We start from the raw sequence: 18,803 nt of genomic DNA, 5'->3' as shown, positions 1-18,803 counted from the left end.
ATTTTCAATAAAATAAAAAGCAGCCTTTACTTAGGAATTAGCTTTTAAGGATCTTGAAAACTTTTCAGATTACCAGGTTCCCCTATAAGAAAGGGGCCCTGGTGGGAGGAGCTTTCTCATGAATCTACATAAAGTAAATTCTGTGAAGAAATCACTAGAATCTTGTTCACCTCCACACAGTGCTACTTAGTTAGCGGGAGAAGATTAGAAAAACGGAAGCACTGCATTAGAACACTTTCCACATGTTTTTCTAGTTTTATATTTGTCTCTTAGAGGATTTTTTTTAACTCTGGCCCACATCTCCCAAGACTCTGAAAAGCTGTTCAACACACTGACCTAATGTATTAGATGGATGATTATGGCCCTGTTGGAGAGTAGTGTCCTGGGGATGGAAAATCTGGATGAATGCAATGTCATCCACTGGGCAGACAGCAGGAAGCCAGCTGTAAGCAAGGTCACTGGCTGAACAGCACAGACTGCCTCACACTGAAGTGGGTAAACGTGGCTCTCAGAGTCAGCTCTTCATACCAAAATCCAATGCGTTCAGTGGTTTTTTTCCTCCACTAACGACGAGTTGGTATTCTGCCTGACATTTTGGTATGTCATTCTGACTGTTGCATTTATAAAGAGGAGAAATAGAACCACTCAGCAGGGGAGCTTGACTCGTGGGAGCTTAACCTGATCCTGGAAAATGTCTCAGAAGCTGAGTAAGTAGAGAGTTAGCTGTATGTCCTTCTGTGTTCCCTTTCTTGGTTTGGATGCAATTGGATTCCATATCGTCCTCTATCCATTGTTTCAATGAAGCTGTTGAAAGGTACTCATGCCATATGACTCGTAAATTTTTAGTCTTTTTCCAACTAATACTTTCAAGTAACCTTAAAATAATTTTGAAGGAAACATGGAGATTATTTTAATAAAGTCAGTCTTATAGTATGACTTCTCCTTATCTGTGGATATTTATGTAGTGTGTACACAGTATAGCTGAATAATTTATATTATTTAAAATTGATGTGGATAATACCCCATATTTGATGAAAGTAAATCATTAATGAAAACATTACACCGCCTGTCTGGGATACCTGTATTTTTGACTGAACTTAAGAATAATTATAAAAAAATGTCATTTATTACTATAGTGAAAAATATAAAAATAAAAGTAGAAGAGGTATATGGCGGGTGTTTGCCTAGTGTTCTTATTGATTCTCTGCAAGACTATGAAGATTATTAATAGAAAGAAAGTTCAGTTATAATCTCTATGATATTTCTCAATTAAGAAGCAGAAAACTTTATCTGAGGAGAGTTGAACTATTATGATTTTTATTGTGCATATCAACAACAAAAATAGATTATCTGCCTGGCAATCGATGGCAGATGGCAGGAAATAGTAATGGGTTACAGAAGTATAAGGGGGAATGACTGAAGGCATTTCCATTCAATAAATGTGTATGCTCTAGTAGTGTCGAATTGAATGTTTAAAATGTGAGATTCATTATACTAATTATGTGGATTCAGTTGTATACTGAGACCCACAACAGTCTCAATATTTCTCTTAAAGTCATGTATACTGTATGTGCTTTATAACTAGCAAAATGGTAAGAAACAAACAGAACACCAATCAATTGCTTTTATTGTTGTTGATATATTTGCTCTGTCACCAATGGAAAGTAGATGAGAGGACCTGCATATTCTCAAAATGTGAAAAGGGGCAGACAGGGAAGGGATAAATGTTTATGAGGTAGAAATTTGCTTGGTGCAAGTGCAGCTAGAGTATGAAGTCGCTTTTCATCTTAGCCAAATCAACCTTCATAGTCTAGGTTTTACAGTTAAAGGGATCTAATCTCCCCAATATTTCAAATCACTTAATTTTCTCTTCCCAGATGTGTCTATTGTGGCTGGAAAACTCTATTCAGAAAATGAAGATTGCTAAATCATGATTGTTTTTATCAGAGGATAAATCTTCCACGGGAGAGATTAAGAAAGTGGAGGAAAGTCTTGTCAAGCTGCAGTAAGCAGATTCTGCCCAACTGTGAGGACAGGATGGAGAATAAAACCTAAGAATGGAATGTATTTGCTGAAGGAGGCTTGCTATTTGTCCTCACCCTGGATGCAACCTGTTCTCACCAGATACTGTCACGGTCAAGATAAGGCACAGAAAAGAAAACTCAGCCTTTTTGTAGTTCAGCCTGTGTGTAATTATGACATGTAGCTTTTGGTTCTCACTGCTTTAATGTGGGACTTCAGAGCAAGGTCTGGAGAGATGCTACTCCTTGTTGTCTAATCTCTGCCTAAGCAGAAATTCCTCCCAGAGTAGAAGGAAGGAGAAAGGAGAAAAGAGAAAAGGAAGGTCAAAGGTAAAACCAGAATGGGAATGATTTATTCTTGTGAAAGTTGGGTAATGCATTCCTGTCACCTTGTCAACTGTCAAAAATGCCACCAACCTTTTATTTACTTGTTTCAGTACATACTCCTAGAAATCATCAATCTTTGGAATTGGCACTTTAATTAAAACCTGAAGGGAGTCTGTTGGTGTGAATGTGCACATGGTTAAGTGCCTAAATGTGAGTGTATGTGCTTATGTACTTAGGACATTTTAAAGGGAAACATTTTTGGGTTTGCAAAAACTATAACTCACTGCAATAAATCTAAAACTGTAATAGATTAATAAATTCCTTAGAAGAGACCTGTGGAAGCATCATTAAAAAACAAATGTTGAACCGAAAGTGTGAGAAACCTGCTTTTGTACTGTTTATGCTTTTGTTGTTACAGCTTTTTAAATTTTAGAAAATAAAATCTTAAGTGACAGTAGTGATTCTGTGTGAGCACAGGTCCAGTGAGACCCAAGGGTTCTCTCAAATGAACCACTGCCTAGGAAACCTACACCTCGAGTCTTTCCTATGTGAAATAAGAACTCTGCTTAGAATATTTCACACAGGGTTATCCCTAAGCAAGACGCTGTTAATACTTCTGATTTTTTCTTCATGTTTCTTGTTACTGGAGTTTACTATCATGGGTCTTGCTCCCAATGTTCTGTCATCCTTTGATAATTAGACAACTCAGATCTCTCCCACCAAATCTCAACTTAAGAAACTTACCTCTTTAAACTCCAAACACCACCAAAAGTTTCCTTCAAGAAACCATCTTTCTCAGCTTCCATACTAAAAATATATTCTTCAATGCAAACAGATAATGTTTTAGGTATTCTTTAGCTACCATAAGACTATGAGGAATATGAGGTTGTCTATTGGAATGGAAGATTCAACAACTTAATTAATAAGACACATAGAGAATATTTTCTTTTCCTAAAACTTGTCCTTTTTGTACAAACGCAACCATAAAAAGAACATGTATATTTTTTAAAGAGGTATGTGATTGTGCTATTACTTAAAAGAAGCTGAGAGACCAGGTTTTTTAGTGGATGCAGATGTTCAATGTACACACACAGGAACTCATCCAGCAGGCTCCCCACACCTCCTATTTATCGACTTTCATGTGACAGGCAATAGGAACCACTACATGTTCTCTCTTCTGTAAAAAAACATTTCAATCAAGTTTTCTTAAGTCAGGAATATATAAAGAAGAGCATTACATTGCGAAGAAAGGAGCCACATACAAATCAGGTTACAGGACAATAGAGCAGAACAAAGGTATAGATAGGAGCAAGAGAAGAAAACAGCTGAATTGATAATGAAATATATGATTGGATTCTGTTTAATTGTGAATGTCCAAGCTGTATGCAGACAAAGGATATACTGGTTTTATTCCTTCAGCTTCCATTCTTTGTTACTTTGGGATTGGGTAATACTGTACCACCTGTGGCATCTTGGCACTCATCGTTTCATGAAAAGATAGCCAACAGGATGATTTGTTATGATGAGGAAAGGGGCTGTAAGATTTATTTTCAGGAAATATGACTATGGTATTACTCAAAGTTAAGCAAGGGTAAATGGACAAGTATGATGTATGACACGATATAATATATGGCTGATATGATACAAGCATTTCTGGGACTACATTGTATTGTTCACCATTTAATCAGCTTGACTGTATCTGGTCTATTATCCCTTGTGTTTGTCAGCCCTGTTCATAATGCGGTCTGTAATTTTATATTTGTTACACTTTTATTGATAATCATCCATGTAGTATAACTACATTCAAATGTTTATTAATGACCTTTCATATGGATTTAGATCAGGATTCCAAAGTAAATGCTTATGTGGAATGAGTAGATGCATAAATTACTGAGCTTGTCCAGGACAAGCAATACAAATGTTGGGAAACGTGAGGAGTTAGAGATGAACAAGCACATGACTTTCTCATCAAGAGAAGTTCTGCTGACCTCCAGATTATTGGAAGTGAAAATTCTGGAGGTACTGGAACTCTCAGTTTTTAAATTTATTCATGTATGTAGACATGATTGTTCATATTTATGTGTTCATACATGTGTGCAGGTGCAAGTATGCATGACTGCATATGGGAATCAGAAGGCCACCATGATATCATTACCAGAAATGCTGTCTGCTTACTTAAGATATGCTCTCTCACTGTCCTGGAGCTAACTAGTTTCCCTAAACTGGCTGACCAGGGAACATCAGGGATCCCACTGGCATTTTTAAATGTAGATTATAGGGATAAAACTTAGGTCCATGAACTTAAAAGCCACAAATTTTGCCTATCAGACACGCCTCCCACTTGTAGAACATCTAATTTTTAAAAGGAATCTGGGAATTTTAAGTGGGTGTGTGCAAAAATATTAGATTTTGTGTACTACTTCGAATAGAACATTCTGCAGGCTCACAGTTTATGTTTCTCATCCAGAGGGTGTCCTGTGTGCATATAGAGTCAATGGTCAATTAGAATTTCTCATATAGAATAAGAAAGACTAGGGTAAGGTATATATATTTTCTCTTGTTTTTTTAATTATCCAGTATCCATCTGAGGTGTCCATCAGCATGTGTTCGCTTGAAAAAAAACCCTACCATTTGTAGTGAAAAGGAAAATTACAACTTATTCATTGCAAAACTGTTTACTTAAATCTCAAATCATGAGTGAATGGAAGCAGAGATGGGAGAGGCAGAGGCAACAGTGAATGAAATGGCAGAATGGGGTATCCCAGAAGGTGAGAACTTATCTGAGCCTCACAAAGACTTCACGAAAATGGGTGGACCTGGGTGGGGATTACTACTTGAGTAGAATGTAGTTTTTGACTTGAAGCTGGGATAAATATGAAAACAGCTCTTGTCTTGGTTTGCATAAATATAACACTCATAAACACATATCTTTAAATGCTTTGTTAACTAATTTGGGTTTCTAGTTTTGTTTCTCTTGGCTGAGTTTCCCAACCTTGTGATATCTGAGAAAGAAAAACAGGTCACAAGCACAAGGGCAAAGTCAAGAAGTTAATGCATAAGTTTGGTTGGTTTATATTTGGTCCTTTCTTTTTATGGTGTTTTTCTTTCCATTTTGGGGTATTAGGATAGAACGGAGGGTCTCATGCAAGCTAGACAAAGACTATAGACTACACCACTGAACTCCACTTCCTATGCCCCTTTCTTTACTTTCTACTAGACAGACAGGGTCTGCCTAAATTGGCTCAAGTTGTCTTTGAACTCATCCTGTAGCCCAGTCAGGTCTTTTTCTTTTGTTTCTTGAGTAACTAGGATAACAGGCCACTACCAATAGATTTATATTTTAAAAGCTGTTATTATGAAGCAGAAATGCCTTTTTTCCTACTAAGGAATGTATTATCTCTGTGCAGATACTAAATTATTCAATAACATGAATGAGACCAGACAAAGTATAAACATGTGTGTGGCCATGTTTATGTATGATGTGTAACATTTTGTTAAAGAGAAGACTTGGTGAAAGGCGTTCTGACCTCCAGCTTGCAAGAGATAGGCAGGGATGTGTTTATAAAGAGTGCCCCTAAGTAAGGCAGGCGCAGTAGTGTGCATCTTCAAAAAGGTGAAGAGTTTTCTGTAACTCTGTTCAAAACTAAGAAAACAGGGAAGCAAAATGGCACAGGAAAGTTTTAAAAGCATTAACGCATAGTACCAAGTCAGATCCAAATGGAAAAGGAAAATGAGCATGTTTGAGGAACCTAATGGGAAAAGAAAAGCCAGATCATGGAGGTCAACTCATTCGGAGACTCATCAAACATCAGGGCAGAAAGGACCCAATGGAGGAAGGGTGGGGATAGAATAAACCATTGCAATAAAAGGGTTCGTAAAGTAGATGTATGTTCCTAGGCTACAGGGACTTCTCTGATCCAGTATTCACCAGCCACATTAAGTAAGGCCTGATTTTCCTTTCAGCAGCTGCCCTTGGTTTCTCATTCCATTTCTAATCAACTATTATAACCCTGGAAGGCAGACAGAAAATTGAGAAATGATGGGACAAGTTGGGCCTCTGCTCATCTTTCTACGTGCCTCATCAGCACCAGGCCCTGACGTCTCGCCTGATTTCTGAAAGCTTTGTCTATTCTGGCAAGGTATGTATGATCTCGCAGACACAGTGTGGAGTCTACAGAGTATTGAGCCTTGCAGATGTCATTAAGGCAATGTTCCCAGCTGATATAACGAATGCAGTCAGCAGGAGAGCAGTGAATTGAGTTTATCAAGGGGACTTTTGTATTCTTATTATGCAGTTTAACAATTTGGGATCACCAAATCACACATCATCATAACTCCCTTTCAACCAATGTTTTCCCCCTTTTCTTTCAAGACTCACCACTAAATCATTTCACAGTATGCTTTAATGACAGTGGCTATGGATTCACTGTGGTTTTGTAATAAATCTGCAGCTGCCAGGCTTTTCCAAAGAATTACAGAGTCTCTTTTCCAAGCAGAGAGAAATGAAAATCATACCAAAGAGTAACACCTCAGATTTAAAGTAAGGACTCTTGATTCACCTTACAAGAGCAAAATTCTCTTTTAGTTTTTCTTCCAGAATGCCTCCTGATCTCAAGGATAATGCCCTTTCTGTGAAGTAGAAGACGTAGAAAAGTTCTGGTGAGGATAGAACTGCCCCAGTGGTCTCCATCTTCAACAAGTGCAATTGACATTTGGTTCATACCTCCATGCAGGCTGGAAGCACCTGACTTGGTGCCTCACCCATGAGTTGTTCACTATCTAGACAGTCATCAGACAGATGATTGATTACAAAATCCATTGTTCTTCCCAGGCTTCAGGGAGGCAGTGGAAAGGTCCTCTATTCTTTTATGAGTCTTTACTAAGTAGATCATCAGGACCGGGATGCATTCCAGGGACTTTTATTTAGGGACTTGGAAACTAGGCAACCTACTTTCTTTGTTTCAGTCAGATTTAGAGCAATGTGGTGGAAATATTTTAAAATGATAGACAACTAGATCCTGTTTCTGCACTTCAGCCTACATCCTTGAACTTAAACCTCTAGTTATGCTTTAGGGAAGCTTACTAATGGCTGTGCTGGGATCAGCACTAATTATAAACCTAATTACTTTCAAATTATACAAGTATTGTCACGTGGCTGTTTGTTTTCTCCTTACGAAGAGAAGCAAAGACAAAAGATCTTATTGACCATATTTGGTTCACACTCTTCCTTTGTTATCTCTCCTGTTACTGCAGGTAATTAAAATCTATGAAAATTCAGAGCTAAATCTAGTGGTTAAATAATTCATTGCATATTTAACAGACAAGCTGTACTCTTCACTTATTGAAGGTACAATTTAAAACACATAAAACTTTAATTCATATAATGTTTAATTGGTAGGTTTGAAGCCAATTATGGTACCAATGTACTCATCCCTCAATTTTAACTCCTACATTATTTTTCATTAAAAATGTTAAATTAAAAGAAATTGTCATTAAATATCAGAGAAAGCTGTCACTGAATCTAGCAGGGGGTTGCTGTTACAAAAGCTAAGATTACTAGGGAGATGGTTCCAATGCACTTACTTCTTGATAATCATTGTTAGGAAAACACACACACATACATATGTACACATAGACAGTGTTATAATAAAATATTAAACATATAAGTAAGCAGAAAACTAGATAGCATCAAAAATATAAAAAGAATACCAAAAAGAGACAAACATGGCTTCATTTTTATAAAATAAAAAAATTCAACAGAGTTAGAAAAGAATAGATATGCCCTAAGACTCAGGATCACTCATCTGAAAATCATAAGGATAGCTTTATAATTCTTTTTACATCTGCTCTTTCCCCAGAACAGCATTTATGAATAAGAAAAATAAAGAAAATCAAATCAAATCATGGTCTACGATAAGGCTGAACACCTAATCCAAACTGGAGCTGTTACCTTTGTCCTTTATTGTTCAGGGTACAGTTGCAGAGGCTGCAGTTTGTATTTGTAGTTAGGATAAAGGAATGCTAAAGATTCATCATTTCCTCCTTGCAGTCATATTCTTTTTCTTCAATTTCTTTGTTTTCTGTACCATTATACTGAAAAATCTGAGTGAAAAAAAAAGCTTTTTGTACTAGATGGTAAAGATTATACAGAACATGAGAAGGGGCAGAGTTCGTCTTGTCACCAAGGAAACATAGAAATCAATTCACAATTTTTGGAACATGTATACTTTTATTTCAGAGCAATGTTTTCTAATATAGAGATGCCATGTTGGACTATTTGTTTCATTGCCACAACAAAAATGCTCAACGAAGACAATCTAGTAAGGAAGAGTTCATCTTTGCTTACAGTTCCAGGGCCCATAGTCTACCATGGCAGGGAAGTGTAGCAAGGACAGGAGGTGACTGTGGTCACAGTGAGTGCACTGACAGGATGAGACTGAAGAATGAATGTCTATGCTCGGGTCCCTTTCATCTCTGGGAACAGTCTTAGGTCACAGCCCATTGGATGGTGCTGTCCACCTTTAGGGTGGGTCTTTTCCCAATACAGAGAATCTTTGAAAGACGAATCTCTAGATATCCAGAGATTTATTTTAATAGTCATTCTGCTTTCAGCAGGTTTACAGGAGTAACTATAATAGGTGCTGAAGGATTCCAGACCAGTTGTATCCCAGTTTCTTCATAGGTGTTAAAGGATGCTGGACCAGTTGTAACACAGCTTCCTTATAGGTACTGAAGGTTCTGGGCCAGTTGCATTCCAGCTTCCTTGCATGTTTATCATTCAGTACTTGAGTGTTTTTAGTTTGTTTATTTGTTTTTAATGAGAGTTTGGTATTGGAAGGAATGTTATTTTGAAGATTTACAGGGAAATCCAAATATCACAGTACACCTATGAGAGGGTTCACATTAAGTTTTCAGGACTGGGCGTCTCCCGAAATAACACAACCAGAGGTTTATGCCTCTACTTCACTGACACTTTGCTCTCCTAAGCTTACATGAGCTCTCCTTTCAGATTTACCCAGAAGATGTATCTCCCATCATCTATTCCATCTGCTCCCATCTCCACTAACATCTGTGGGAAACATCTGAGCCAGCTATAGTAGCACATACCTGTAATCCCCACAGTTGGAGGCTGAAGCAGGAGGCTCAATAGATGGAGGCCAGCCTGGGCAATATAATAAGACCTTGTTTCAAAACCCAGACTAATTAAACTTCTGGGACTAGAAAGGAGCAAAATTGTCTGCGTTGATAATAACTCTCTCATGAGAAGAAAAATAAATAAATAAAAAAGATACAGAACTCGTTCATAACAGTCTTAGGCTCAAACCCAGGCTTGGGTACTTTTCATTCTCTCCTGTCCTGGCAACATAGGCTCCTTAGAAATTCCTGTTCAAAACAACTAGCTTTATATAGATGAAAAGAGCAAGATTAGAATTCCCTACTTAGAAGCGTGTGTGTGTGTGTGTATGTGAGTGAGTGAGTGAGAGAGAGAGAGAGAGAGAGAGAGAGATGATGATGATGATGATGATGATGATGTCACTCACAGGAAATGCTCATAGACTTTCCAGATACCAAGTTCTCACCAGACTGGATGGAGAATAAGACTAGGTGTGTAGGAGTCCCTTTCCACCAAAATTGTGTGACTTTGTATGAAACACCATACCATCTTTCTCATGATGTGGTATGGCATGCTGTCAGAATAAACATTCTGGATTTTGCACCTAGCTGGACCTCTCAGTGCCTTACTTTTCTATTGTCCCACACTAACTTTGAAAAAAAAATTCTGTGTTGATTTTTCTTAGAATTGTTATTGGGATTTTATTATTTTGATTAACAAGTTATATAAACCAAGATGTAAAATGGAAATATTTCTAGGTTTTAGGTAGTCTTCTTCAGAAATATTTGTCCTGCAGATGATTTTTGGTGATTAATTTTGCCAAATGTAAAATTCTGAGAAATGTATATATTGTATTACAGCTGTTGTGGCTTCTAGTTTAAGTCAAATAGTGTTTAAAAGCTTATAAAAATAGCCCTGGGTTTCTATCAGAACCCTTTGGCACCTTTCTTTTCCCCAGTGTTCTAAGATTTCATGAGGTGCCTTTCTGTGGCTCTGTTTTCACTCATTTCATTCAGCACCCAGTGGGCACTTTTAGTCTGGAGTTTTATATGTCTTTCACGGCTGGAAATTTTTTCTTATATAATTTCTTTGATAATTCTCCTCTCATCATTTTTATAGCACAACTATTAATACAATGAAAGTAGAATAAAGTTTAAATGAAAGTTCTTCAGTTATGTAACCCAAACCATAAAAATAGAAGTGTAAGGAGACAGATGCCAGGTGTTAGCCAAAGAGTTGGCATATATTTATCAGAGGACTCTGAGATTTAGTGCATGCAATTCTTGCTATTATTTATTTAAAGTTTTCAACAGCTAAATTAACCAAAATAATTCACAGTATTTAAAAAGCTCATTATTTATATAATGCATTCCTTTGACCAAGAGGCAAGTTTGACTGTGAAGAGTTGTTAGGAGAGGAGAAATTTGAGTGGGAAAATGGAAGAGAAGGCATTCAGGAAACATGTCCTGAGCAGCCAGTGCTGGGGATGGGAGCTGAAACTTATGTATTCAACTATAAGCGACAGTGACTACATAGTGATAAATGGCTAAACTCTTAATTTAAAAGAGGGTTCATGCAGTGGTACATTATATACTACCATGTCTTTCCCAGTGGAACCAGTTGAAAGATGCCTCCAGTCTTTCATAGGTTTCTTGCTCACCTTACCTTGGGCTCTTTTAATGTCCTGAATACCCCTTGTCAATCTATGGCTTAAAGAAGAATCTCCCATCTGGCACTGGGTCAAGGTACCTGGCCCAAGACAGCCATAAAATTTTTAAATTCAAATAGCTATCCCATCTGATTGCTCCTGTTTGCATAAGCATCCTGCTTCCATTAAAGGAATGTGATATTTTGAGAGGATTTTGTTCTGTTTCTTACATCATATATATTTTCTTTTCAGCTGTCTGATTTGGTTTCTCCTTTACCATTCAGGCTTTCCTCAAATGACTGTCAATATTTTAATATTGATTCCTACTTAAGACAAAGATGCTGGAACATTATTTGAAGCTCCATTTTCTCAAAGAGAAAAAATTCTGTTAGAAGGAAGATGGAGCAGTGGATAAGTAGACAAACAGATATAATATGTGAAGTGAGTTGTTTTCCATGATTATGGAGGCTAGCAGGTCTCACAGCAGGCTTTACTATAGAAACTGATACCATAGGTTTAAAGTCTTAACTATCAGAATTAGGGAAGCTAATGGTCTTTATCCAGGACCAAAGACGCCAAAACCTGGAAATCTGTTGTTCCAAATTCCACAGTTCAAAATTTGAAGAACTTAAGAGTTCTGAAATTCAGGAAACAATGCCCCAGCTTGAAGAGAGAGAACTTCCCTCTCTTTTTGGTTTTACATGAACCCCAGTCTGTCTGATGGTGTCTACTCACACTGATACATCTACATCACTGATTCCAGCAACTGCTTAAGATCACCCTCTCAGACATATCGAAAAACAGTGCTATTGGCTGCCATTCAAATTGACATGCAAAACTATCAACTTTACCTATTCTATGTGAACAGTGGATTTCTCCTCTGTGGCTTTTAGAACATAAAGTTTACAAGACACTACATTGCCACTAGATGTGCTTACATTTGAGGTGACATTATTTTTTTTCTCGAGAGGGAACACACATTCTGTCTCTCTGACCCAGGATCTGTGTGCTGTGTGGGTAGTACCTAGAACAGATGAAGAAGAATCTTTAGTTATTTTTTAATGTGCAATTTTAACTTGGTCCTCTTATTTAAGTCAAAATGTTCAGTATTGGCTATGTTCAGCCAAATATACCTGCTCCCAGAGCTTTTAATACCCTATTTTCCTATAAGATAAGCCTTTATCTCCCTCAAAAAAATAATAGTAGAGATCTGAGTTAATCAAATGTTAGATTATTCTAAGGACTTCCAACTATACATGGTTTTTGCAAACTTCTCATTTATATCAACTTTTCTGAGTAGACTTTCCTTTCATTATCCTCATCAGCATTTGCTTTGGTTAGAACAGATATCTTTAGAGTATTTAACTTATTTAACAAATGCTTACATAGAGTTTACTATATACCACTGTGAGGCTGAGCATGGTTCAGACGTTTCATTTAATTATCTCAAGAGCCTATGAGATGGTGCTGTCATCACCAATCTAAGGATCATTTTCTCAAGGCCACATAGCTGCTACAAGGCAGTGCTAAGTTTACTACTTAAGCAGTTTGGCTTGATCTTGGTCTGCTCTGCTTAGTCACTTGCCATGTTGCCAAACTACCATTAAGACTTAGCATTGAGAGTGGATACGTCAAGCAAAGTGGAATTTCTCTTTCCTTTCTTCTGTTTTCGTATCCACTTCCAGAGAAAGGTTTTTTTTTACAAGGCTTTCAGAGATGCTCTTATGTGTAAATGTTTAGGCTGAATACAGATGTTTTTCCTAAAGCCATAACATCTGTCTGAGGGACAGAAATAATAGAATCAAGTAGTTTAGAAAAAAACAGCATAAAGCCATCTGTCTGCAGGGACTTGGTCCCCGAGGCTTTTTTTGTCTTCTCTATCTTGGAAAATGTATGACTCTATGTTTGTAGCAGATTTACCAAGATGTAACTTACATAAGTAGTGCATAGGTAAAATGTGGATTTAAATACATCATAATGCTTAGCATATAATAGTGAGATCAGCATCCAAATCTAGATATCAAGTGTCAATCACAGCCATAATTTCTCTATTCCTTCTGGCAATATTTCACTCACTTCCCTATCCAAGCCAACTTACCTCTTTGGAAGTCCATTCCTGTGGAGATTGCTCTGGTCTTGGTCAGTGACCATTAGTGTGCCTTTTCTAGGATACTACACAATGCAACCAAAAAAGCATAATATATATGCTCTTCTCTCTCTCCTTTCCCTGAGAATTATTTGAAGATCAAATCATATTTTCCATGCATTGATAGTTTATTGTTTTCTTTTTCTGAGTAGGGTTGCTTTGTGTATCTGTATATCAGTTCATTTATTACTCTACTGATGGATATTAGTTTTTATTACAATTTTCCATTTCTAATAAAAAACAATTGGTTATTAAAGTGTAAAACAATTCTTTACATATACATTTATGTAAAGATACAATTCTTGCATGTGTGTATCTATATCATGCTTTTAAGGTTTATTCCTTTACTCTACCTATGTAATGAGATTAGCTGAAGTAGGACAACATGACTTTTCCAAAACAAAAGTTTATACACAATGATTCTGCATTCAATCCTTTACATGTTGAATGTAGATTGCAGAGATGTGAAAGCTACAAAGCCCAGTGGAAGGGTGTCCCTTATTTTTAAGCTCCTCAATGACAGTAGAGTCTTCCTCCGATTCAGTGTCATAATAAATGGTTCCCCAAACACAAGAAAAGTTGAGTAAGGCAAAGGACTAACAACATTCTATTATAGTAAAATAGTGTAGGTGACTGGCTGTGTAGAGATGGACAGGCAACAGGCGTAAGTAGTGGAAATTGCTGAAAGGAGGGAAAAGATTGCAAGCATAATCCCAACATTGTTCTAACACAGCAGGTGTTGATACTTGAAGAAAAGAGCAAGTAGACAAAATCATCTCTGTATTCACTGTCCAGGTCTGAAAATCTGGGAATAATCCACCATGAAAGACCGAGTTCGAGCAAGCCAAAAATTTATTTAGAGAAAACTGTTATCAGGAAAACAGCAGCTCTAAACTGCATTCCTGAACCAGTTTTAAAAGAGAAAGTAGCGAAAGAAAAAAAAAAAAGAGAGAGACAGCTCCAGAGTCTCATCCAATAATAATGTAGTATAGGGAGAAACAGTTAGGGACATTTCATGATGACACATGTTCATTCTATTAGGGAGATCTGTGGTTTGGTGGTTCAGTCAGGCTCTGGGACAACCAATCAGAAGGGGTGGAACATTTGTGGTTTATATCTGTGTGAGGGGTTGAAGATTGCCGCCTAGCCTTAGAAAATTGTGAGTAGCTGATCATGGCAGAATAGCAAACCGGGACAACATGGAGTTTCTGCTGCTAACCAGGATCAGCAGTCACCACCTAAAATCATTAACGAGGAGAATATTAACAGTTCAGCCATCAAGTGACTCTTTCTAGCATAAATCTCCTGTAGGACTCCATCCCTCAACTCTTTGTGTTATTCTCTCTCTCTCTCTCTTTCTCTTTTTTTTTTTTGTGATACTTGATTTGGGCGATCTCTTTGATTGGTTTCTTTTCTTCTTGCTTTAGAATGATTTCTCAATAAAAATAAAGAAAGGAAGAAGACAAAGAGGGAGAAACATAGTAGAAGAAGAAGGGAGGAGGAAGAGGATGGTGATGACTAAGATCACGCTCTCATCTGTAGATAGATTTCCTGTACCCTGTCTGTCAAAGACGGGCCTAGACAAAAATACTTCTTACCAGGGTGGGGGGCATGGGAATTGAAGAAATAAAAGTAAAGAATATGAAGATGCATAGACAAGACAGAAACCATAAGGCAGTAGCAGGAGAATATTCCAGGGATGTCTGGAACCCTGAAATCACCCATCTTTATTTTTCCACGACTTTTATACCTAGTGTAAACTGGGGGAGAAGGTGACAAAAGACTTTATTAATATGATACAAAGGATAACTTACACAGTCAATGGTCTTATCACTCTGAGACATCAAATCTTTAGCATTCTGTCATCTAGGAAGCTAAGGTGCTCTAGGTCATGTAACTGAAGACTGCCCTTCCCTAGGTGACCTCATAGTTATACTGGAAGCAGCAGAAGTACATTTGCATATATTGACCACCCATCAGGGTGGCACTGAGGTATCTTAATTTCAAAGGAGCCAGGCAACCACCTCCTGAGTTAGTCTCCAAACTCTCTGACTGTCAGACCAGGTGGATATGGTCCTGCATTCTTTGGCCTTCACACCTGTCTTTGTTGTGGTGGACCTGTCTTAGTCTCAGGGAGTCCAAATAGGTAAGTCTGCCTAGAAACATGGACTCAGGAGGCATGAATCAGAGGACTCAAGTCTTATAGCCAGGAGTTCCAACTCAGCTGCAGGAGGTATGATCCTGCAGCAAACTAATGAATCTGGAGACTCTGGTCAATACTTCGCTTTCTCAGGCCAGCATTTGGTCACATTCCCCTACTCACTCAAAATTTGTGCCGGGCTTCACCTCCTCCCAGACCACATGGCTAAGCATGCTGCTCCTGCTTGTTAATGTGTTTCTTACAGGAATATTCTGCTTTCAGTGAGGATGCAGGAAACTTGGAGAATAATGGGGCCTTTCTGTCTCCCTTAGATGACCTGAGACTCTACTCCAAACCTTGATGAAGAGTATAGGTCAACAGCAGGCTTAATCCATGAAGACTGGCATATTATGAAGACATGATGGGTTCAAGATGAATGTCCATGTCACAAGTCTACCCTGTGATGGAAGTGACACAGCCATTCGCTCCCATGTGTAGTGGCATTTTTAATTGTATTTTAATAAATAAAGATCTAAGAGTAAAACAGTCCCACTGGTTAGTCTTAATGACCAGATTATGGTAACACACACCTTTAATCTCAGTAGATATAATGACACACACCTTTAATCCCAATAGTCAAAGTAGTTGCCATAGAAACTGGGCAGTGCATTTTTTTAATGATGGTGGTGCATGCCTTTAATGCCAGCCCTAGAGAGGAATATAAAATGGGAAAAGACAACTTTCAGATTAAGTCTCCTTCTAAGATTTCTGGAGGAAGGATTGACATTTCAGACTGAGGTCGAGGGAAGAGCCAGTGGCTGACTGTTTTGCTTTTCAGATCTTCAGGTTGAACCATTTTCTGATTCCAAGTTTTTATTAATTATGCTTCATTTGGTGCCCAATTTTTCAGGATATGTGTTCATGAGAATGTCGTTTGTCTAGGACTTTTTAGTCATGATCCCAGGTCAGAGTTGGGATTGGAATTAATTAATGCTCCCATCTCCCACCTGCCTCAGTTTAGCTTCCATGTAAAAATGGAAAATACACAGAGAATCTGAATACTGTATAATTATTGTGTTATCTTTGAATTGTTTGACTGCCGAGGAAGGAGCAACAGCAGCTAAAAGATATTTGATTACAAATGCTTATGGATTAATTCAATTTATACATTTTGAAGATGTCTTGACTTCAAAATTTAATTCAAAAGATAAGTTTATTTGGTAAAGAAATTTTGCTTTTTTTTCCACAGGAAGTAAGAGGTTGTGGATTCATTCTTGATTAAGAAAAACAAGATTTGATCAAGGAAGACACCCTGAAAAATCTCCAGTGGGAAAAGATGACCCATATGATCCAATGTTTCAGAATATATTTATTGCAGTTTCTTCTGAGTTCTACATCCAGAACAGCTTCAAGACTGCTAACTGAAATGATCCAGCCTTACAGAATACTCTAGTAAGGACTTGATTATAATCGTAAATTTTCCTTGGGTCCCCATAAGATTATCAGTGCCTCCAATCAGTAGGAATTAGCTGAGAAAACTATGCCCACATTCCCAAAAAATGGATTATGGATGCTTGTTTTTGTTTAATGTGTTGGTTACAGGTTGTTATGAATAATGGTCAGGAAAAAAAAGCTAAACAAAAGAAATTAAATTTAAGATGCTTGTTTTGCAAAAAAAAGGTGGTGGTGGGTACACATTTTTAATTACAGCACTTAGGAGGCAGAAGCAGGTGGATCTCTATGAGTTAGGAGTCAGCCTAGTCTACAGAGTGAGTTCCTGAGTGGGCTCCATAGTTACTGAGAAATCCTGTCTCAAAAAAAAAAATAAAAATAATGAAAGACAGGAAGAAAGAAAAAAAGAAAAAAAAGAGGGAATATAAATATAAGATAGAAAGGTAGATTGCTGAATCTATTCTAAAAAGAAAAAGGGAAGATATAGATATGATAAAAAGGTAGATAATTGAACCTACTTTTTAAAAGCAACCATTAATTTTAAATGTTTTACATTGGTTGTACTTTTGTACATTATATACAAATTTTGTATATTGATTCAAATTTAAGATTAACTTTGTTAAAACATATTGTATATACATTTCTAATCATGTTCATGGTATTATACCTATACAACTCATTTAACAATGTAATGCAAATTTCTAATCCTTGAAAATTCTTATCAACTGTTTAGAATAAAGAAATATAGGTTAGCAGTTAATCACCTAGCATAATTGAACTTGTAGTCACATTAGGTATGTTTTCAAGGCCAAACAATGATGTAATTTAGTTAGATAGATCATCCTCAAACACTTCAGAGATCTACAGAATATGGCATTTAAGATGTTTTAATAACCTAGGTTCTTTTTATGACAATGAGACATGTCTGCTCCTGGCACCACTAAGATAATGGGCATTAAAAAAACTCCACATGGAGTTCACTTTCTTTGTGGCAAAAGTAAGTCACTGGGCAAGAAAATGCCCACACCTCAACTGTTGTCCTAATTAGACAAGCAGGACACAAAATATCTAGCTCCACGGAAAAGTCTGTTGAATATGCTAGGCCTGTAGGCTGAAGATGGATGCCCCAATGTTGCAGAGGAACTTTGGGTGACTGTACAGGTAGTCAGTTGTTTCTGTCATAACTCACATTTCTTAGAAATGACTTGCTTGCACTTTCTCCTTACTCAGTTAACATTATTTCCTTCTTGGGTTTCTAATGGAGTTTAAGATCAGACAGCTATAGTTATAGTTTACTGGATGCAAAAAGCAAGTTATGATAAAAAGTAAAGTAGGTATAAGACTTTGTAGTCACCAAGATAGAATGGATATGAGATGTTTTCTCTGAATTTGTCAAGTGGAAATGGATTTATTATTGATTTATTTATTGTTTGTATATATTATATGTAGTCATTATTGTTCTGATTAATTGTCACTTTAAGAGACAAGCCATGCCAACTCCCAGTGACCCCTGCCCTTCTCTTACCATCCTGATTCTCACTGTTTCCTTTTGGCACGCACGCTCTCTTGCTCCCTTCTCTCTTCTCTGTCTCTTTCCTCTTCTTCTCTTTCTTCCCCCTGCCCTCTAGGTAATAAATATCCAATTCTGTTCTGTATGATGTGTTTGTCCATGTGTTGGGGACCAGCAGCCGTCTCTGCCTGGGACTGGCTGCTCCCAGAGCCCACTGCCTGCCTACTGCCAACGGGGATCTTGCAGCATTTTTAACAATTGGTACCATGAATAGAATAGGTGCTCCTGCTGGGAACTCCTTTACCAGGGTCAGGATCCTGAACTAGGATTTTTTTTTCCCCACTCCCACCACTGGCTTCCTGGCTTCAATCGGTGAGTCTCCCCCGTTCTGCTACGGCTGCTTCCCTTGGCCGGAATTGTGTTTGGACTCACCCGGGGTTAGCCA

The 18,803-nt window shown here is 37.5% G+C and overlaps 1 long non-coding RNA gene across 1 annotated transcript; it reads left to right on the top strand.

Annotated features, from left to right (window-relative positions):
- Window positions 1–462: 462 nt before the first annotated feature.
- On the top strand, window positions 463–18,503 carry LOC146894298 (uncharacterized). The gene is made up of 4 exons (XR_015002349.2): window positions 463–707; window positions 1,878–2,351; window positions 6,315–6,487; window positions 16,646–18,503. It is a non-coding gene; the product is annotated as an uncharacterized LOC146894298 (long non-coding RNA).
- The last annotated feature ends 300 nt before the right edge of the window (window positions 18,504–18,803 follow it).

This window comes from Myodes glareolus, chromosome 6 (genome assembly GCF_982192425.1).
Source record: "Myodes glareolus chromosome 6, mMyoGla1.1, whole genome shotgun sequence".
Lineage (NCBI taxonomy): Eukaryota > Metazoa > Chordata > Mammalia > Rodentia > Cricetidae > Myodes > Myodes glareolus.
This window is presented reverse-complemented; position numbering and strand designations above follow the sequence as displayed.